The sequence below is a fragment of the Anoplopoma fimbria genome, unplaced genomic scaffold, assembly GCF_027596085.1.
Source record: "Anoplopoma fimbria isolate UVic2021 breed Golden Eagle Sablefish unplaced genomic scaffold, Afim_UVic_2022 Un_contig_4235_pilon_pilon, whole genome shotgun sequence".
In the NCBI taxonomy this organism is placed as follows: domain Eukaryota; kingdom Metazoa; phylum Chordata; class Actinopteri; order Perciformes; family Anoplopomatidae; genus Anoplopoma; species Anoplopoma fimbria.
Genome location: NW_026548196.1, coordinates 1 through 5077, shown reverse-complemented (window position 1 = coordinate 5077; position 5077 = coordinate 1). Strand labels below are relative to the sequence as shown.

The 5077-nt window shown below is 42.3% G+C and overlaps 11 non-coding genes across 11 annotated transcripts; 7 read left to right on the top strand and 4 right to left on the bottom strand.

The window, feature by feature from the left end:
• Positions 1-382: 382 nt before the first annotated feature.
• On the bottom strand, positions 383-454 carry trnaq-uug (transfer RNA glutamine (anticodon UUG)). Its single transcript has one exon. It is a non-coding gene; the product is annotated as a tRNA-Gln (tRNA).
• A 116-nt stretch (positions 455-570) lies between these two features.
• On the top strand, positions 571-642 carry trnag-gcc (transfer RNA glycine (anticodon GCC)). The gene has a single exon. It is a non-coding gene; the product is annotated as a tRNA-Gly (tRNA).
• A 501-nt stretch (positions 643-1143) lies between these two features.
• trnag-ucc (transfer RNA glycine (anticodon UCC)) lies at positions 1144-1215 on the top strand. Its single transcript has one exon. It is a non-coding gene; the product is annotated as a tRNA-Gly (tRNA).
• Positions 1216-1671: 456 nt separating this feature from the next.
• On the bottom strand, positions 1672-1743 carry trnaq-uug (transfer RNA glutamine (anticodon UUG)). The gene has a single exon. It is a non-coding gene; the product is annotated as a tRNA-Gln (tRNA).
• A 116-nt stretch (positions 1744-1859) lies between these two features.
• Positions 1860-1931, top strand: trnag-gcc (transfer RNA glycine (anticodon GCC)). The gene has a single exon. It is a non-coding gene; the product is annotated as a tRNA-Gly (tRNA).
• A 500-nt stretch (positions 1932-2431) lies between these two features.
• trnag-ucc (transfer RNA glycine (anticodon UCC)) lies at positions 2432-2503 on the top strand. The gene has a single exon. It is a non-coding gene; the product is annotated as a tRNA-Gly (tRNA).
• A 456-nt stretch (positions 2504-2959) lies between these two features.
• trnaq-uug (transfer RNA glutamine (anticodon UUG)) lies at positions 2960-3031 on the bottom strand. The gene has a single exon. It is a non-coding gene; the product is annotated as a tRNA-Gln (tRNA).
• A 119-nt stretch (positions 3032-3150) lies between these two features.
• trnag-gcc (transfer RNA glycine (anticodon GCC)) lies at positions 3151-3222 on the top strand. Its single transcript has one exon. It is a non-coding gene; the product is annotated as a tRNA-Gly (tRNA).
• Positions 3223-3720: 498 nt separating this feature from the next.
• trnag-ucc (transfer RNA glycine (anticodon UCC)) lies at positions 3721-3792 on the top strand. The gene has a single exon. It is a non-coding gene; the product is annotated as a tRNA-Gly (tRNA).
• A 471-nt stretch (positions 3793-4263) lies between these two features.
• trnaq-uug (transfer RNA glutamine (anticodon UUG)) lies at positions 4264-4335 on the bottom strand. The gene has a single exon. It is a non-coding gene; the product is annotated as a tRNA-Gln (tRNA).
• A 115-nt stretch (positions 4336-4450) lies between these two features.
• trnag-gcc (transfer RNA glycine (anticodon GCC)) lies at positions 4451-4522 on the top strand. Its single transcript has one exon. It is a non-coding gene; the product is annotated as a tRNA-Gly (tRNA).
• The last annotated feature ends 555 nt before the right edge of the window (positions 4523-5077 follow it).

The window sequence follows — 5077 nt, the reverse complement described above, 5'->3', positions numbered from 1 at the left end:
TAATGTCTTGAATAACAAAGCGCTTTGATATTGGAATGTCACAGTGCGAGGGTAGAAAAAATATATTGTGGACGAACAAAGTGATGCCTTGCGTAACATTTTTGTACATTTTAGATTCAATGTCTTGAAAAACAAAGCGGTTTGATATTGGAATTTTGTAGTGCTTGACCAGACAAAATGTGTTCTGGACATTCAAAGTTGTGTCTTGGTAAAACAGACATTTGATTGACCACCATTGACAACGATGTTTCTGGGCTACAGGACTTTCAATGACTGATTTATCTCCATGTCACGTTTGAGTTCTACTCTAGCCTGGGAACAAAAGGACATAGTTATTCATTGTGCTCCGAAGAATTTTGCAGCATGCACCTCCTTAATGACAAGCTTCCACCGAGACTTGAACTCGGATCACTGGATTCAAAGTCCAGAGTGCTGACCATTACACCATGGAAGCCAAAGATCACTTTTGTAGCTCCAGGTCAAAGCGAAAATGTGTCAATACTCAACGATATTTGCCAATTCAATCTTCCCTTCACTCAATTTTATGCCATTATGTGAGTCTTTCTGTGTGCATTGGTGGTATAGTGGTAAGCATAGCTGCTTGCCAAGCAGTTGACCTGGGTTCGATTCCCAGCCAATGCAATTGTAGTAGCTTGGTGTCATGTGGTGGCTGCCCTGTTTGTACCATTTAGGGTAAATGTCTTGAATAACAAAGCGCTTCCAGAGTGGAATGTTGCAGTGCTTGACCAGACACAATGTGTTCTGGACGTTCGAAGTTGTGTCTTGTGAAACAGACATTTGATTGACCTCCATTGACAACGACATATCTGGGCTACAGGACTTTCAATGACTGACTTATCTCCACGTCACTTTTGAGTTCTACTGTAGCATGGGAACAACAGGACAGTTATATTCATTCTGCTCTGTAGAATTTTGCACCAAGCACCTCCTTATTGACAAAGTTTCACTGAGACTTGAACTCGGATCACTGGATTCAGAGCCCAGAGTGCTGACCTTACACCATGAAACCCAAGTGACCAAGTTTGCTGTAATCAAGTTCGAACGTGTTAATACTCAATGACATTTGCTGACTCAATTTTCCCTTCACCTGATTTTCTTGTCATTATGGAATGCCCTTATCGTGCGTTGGTGGTATAGTGGTTAGCATAGCTGCCTTCCAAGCAGTTGACCTGGGTTCGATTCCCAGCCAATGCATTCTTAGTGGCCTGTTGTCATGTGTTAATTCACGGCAGAGAAGTGGGGGGTCCCCTTTTGGAACCATTTAGGCTTAATGTCTTGAATAACAAAGCGCTTTGATATTGGAATGTCACAGTGCGAGGGTAGAAAAAATATATTGTGGACGAACAAAGTGATGCCTTGCGTAACATTTTTGTACATTTTAGATTCAATGTCTTGAAAAACAAAGCGGTTTGATATTGGAATTTTGTAGTGCTTGACCAGACAAAATGTGTTCTGGACATTCAAAGTTGTGCCTTGGTAAAACAGACATTTGATTGACCACCATTGACAACGATGTTTCTGGGCTACAGGACTTTCAATGACTGATTTATCTCCATGTCACGTTTGAGTTCTACTCTAGCCTGGGAACAAAAGGACATAGTTATTCATTGTGCTCCGAAGAATTTTGCAGCATGCACCTCCTTAATGACAAGCTTCCACCGAGACTTGAACTCGGATCACTGGATTCAAAGTCCAGAGTGCTGACCATTACACCATGGAAGCCAAAGATCACTTTTGTAGCTCCAGGTCAAAGCGAAAATGTGTCAATACTCAACGATATTTGCCAATTCAATCTTCCCTTCACTCAATTTTATGCCATTATGTGAGTCTTTCTGTGTGCATTGGTGGTATAGTGGTAAGCATAGCTGCTTGCCAAGCAGTTGACCTGGGTTCGATTCCCAGCCAATGCAATTGTAGTAGCTTGGTGTCATGTGGTGGCTGCCCTGTTTGTACCATTTAGGGTAAATGTCTTGAATAACAAAGCGCTTCCAGAGTGGAATGTTGCAGTGCTTGACCAGACACAATGTGTTCTGGACGTTCGAAGTTGTGCTTGTGAAACAGACATTTGATTGACCTCCATTGACAACGACATATCTGGGCTACAGGACTTTCAATGACTGACTTATCTCCACGTCACTTTTGAGTTCTACTGTAGCATGGGAACAACAGGACAGTTATATTCATTCTGCTCTGTAGAATTTTGCACCAAGCACCTCCTTATTGACAAAGTTTCACTGAGACTTGAACTCGGATCACTGGATTCAGAGCCCAGAGTGCTGACCTTACACCATGAAACCCAAGTGACCAAGTTTGCTGTAATCAAGTTCGAACGTGTTAATACTCAATGACATTTGCTGACTCAATTTTCCCTTCACCTGATTTTCTTGTCATTATGGAATGCCCTTATCGTGCGTTGGTGGTATAGTGGTTAGCATAGCTGCCTTCCAAGCAGTTGACCTGGGTTCGATTCCCAGCCAATGCATTCTTAGTGGCCTGTTGTCATGTGTTAATTCACGGCAGAGAAGTGGGGGGTCCCCTTTTGGAACCATTTAGGCTTAATGTCTTGAATAACAAAGCGCTTTGATATTGGAATGTCACAGTGCGAGGGTAGAAAAAATATATTGTGGACGAACAAAGTGATGCCTTGCGTAACATTTTTGTACATTTTAGATTCAATGTCTTGAAAAACAAAGCGGTTTGATATTGGAATTTTGTAGTGCTTGACCAGACAAAATGTGTTCTGGACATTCAAAGTTGTGTCTTGGTAAAACAGACATTTGATTGACCACCATTGACAACGATGTTTCTGGGCTACAGGACTTTCAATGACTGATTTATCTCCATGTCACGTTTGAGTTCTACTCTAGCCTGGGAACAAAAGGACATAGTTATTCATTGTGCTCCGAAGAATTTTGCAGCATGCACCTCCTTAATGACAAGCTTCCACCGAGACTTGAACTCGGATCACTGGATTCAAAGTCCAGAGTGCTGACCATTACACCATGGAAGCCAAAGATCACTTTTGTAGCTCCAGGTCAAAGCGAAAATGTGTCAATAATACTCAACGATATTTGCCAATTCAATCTTCCCTTCACTCAATTTTATGCCATTATGTGAGTCTTTCTGTGTGCATTGGTGGTATAGTGGTAAGCATAGCTGCTTGCCAAGCAGTTGACCTGGGTTCGATTCCCAGCCAATGCAATTGTAGTAGCTTGGTGTCATGTGGTGGCTGCCCTGTTTGTACCATTTAGGGTAAATGTCTTGAATAACAAAGCGCTTCCAGAGTGGAATGTTGCAGTGCTTGACCAGACACAATGTGTTCTGGACGTTCGAAGTTGTGTCTTGTGAAACAGACATTTGATTGACCTCCATTGACAACGACATATCTGGGCTACAGGACTTTCAATGACTGACTTATCTCCACGTCACTTTTGAGTTCTACTGTAGCATGGGAACAACAGGACAGTTATATTCATTCTGCTCTGTAGAATTTTGCACCAAGCACCTCCTTATTGACAAAGTTTCACTGAGACTTGAACTCGGATCACTGTCAGAGCCCAGAGTGCTGACCTTACACCATGAAACCCAAGTGACCAAGTTTGCTGTAATCAAGTTCGAACGTGTTAATACTCAATGACATTTGCTGACTCAATTTTCCCTTCACCTGATTTTCTTGTCATTATGGAATGCCCTTATCGTGCGTTGGTGGTATAGTGGTTAGCATAGCTGCCTTCCAAGCAGTTGACCTGGGTTCGATTCCCAGCCAATGCATTCTTAGTGGCCTGTTGTCATGTGTTAATTCACGGCAGAGAAGTGGGGGGTCCCCTTTTGGAACCATTTAGGCTTAATGTCTTGAATAACAAAGCGCTTTGATATTGGAATGTCACAGTGCGAGGGTAGAAAAAATATATTGTGGACGAACAAAGTGATGCCTTGCGTAACATTTTTGTACATTTTAGATTCAATGTCTTGAAAAACAAAGCGGTTTGATATTGGAATTTTGTAGTGCTTGACCAGACAAAATGTGTTCTGGACATTCAAAGTTGTGCTTGGTAAAACAGACATTTGGTAAAACAGACATTTGATTGACCACCATTGACAACGATGTTTCTGGGCTACAGGACTTTCAATGACTGATTTATCTCCATGTCACGTTTGAGTTCTACTCTAGCCTGGGAACAAAAGGACATAGTTATTCATTGTGCTCCGAAGAATTTTGCAGCATGCACCTCCTTAATGACAAGCTTCCACCGAGACTTGAACTCGGATCACTGGATTCAAAGTCCAGAGTGCTGACCATTACACCATGGAAGCCAAAGATCACTTTTGTAGCTCCAGGTCAAAGCGAAAATGTGTCAATACTCAACGATATTTGCCAATTCAATCTTCCCTCACTCAATTTTATGCCATTATGTGAGTCTTTCTGTGTGCATTGGTGGTATAGTGGTAAGCATAGCTGCTTGCCAAGCAGTTGACCTGGGTTCGATTCCCAGCCAATGCAATTGTAGTAGCTTGGTGTCATGTGGTGGCTGCCCTGTTTGTACCATTTAGGGTAAATGTCTTGAATAACAAAGCGCTTCCAGAGTGGAATGTTGCAGTGCTTGACCAGACACAATGTGTTCTGGACGTTCGAAGTTGTGTCTTGTGAAACAGACATTTGATTGACCTCCATTGACAACGACATATCTGGGCTACAGGACTTTCAATGACTGACTTATCTCCACGTCACTTTTGAGTTCTACTGTAGCATGGGAACAACAGGACAGTTATATTCATTCTGCTCTGTAGAATTTTGCACCAAGCACCTCCTTATTGACAAAGTTTCACTGAGACTTGAACTCGGATCACTGGATTCAGAGCCCAGAGTGCTGACCTTACACCATGAAACCCAAGTGACCAAGTTTGCTGTAATCAAGTTCGAACGTGTTAATACTCAATGACATTTGCTGACTCAATTTTCCCTTCACCTGATTTTCTTGTCATTATGGAATGCCCTTATCGTGCGTTGGTGGTATAGTGGTTAGCATAGCTGCCTTCCAAGCAGTTGACCTGGGTT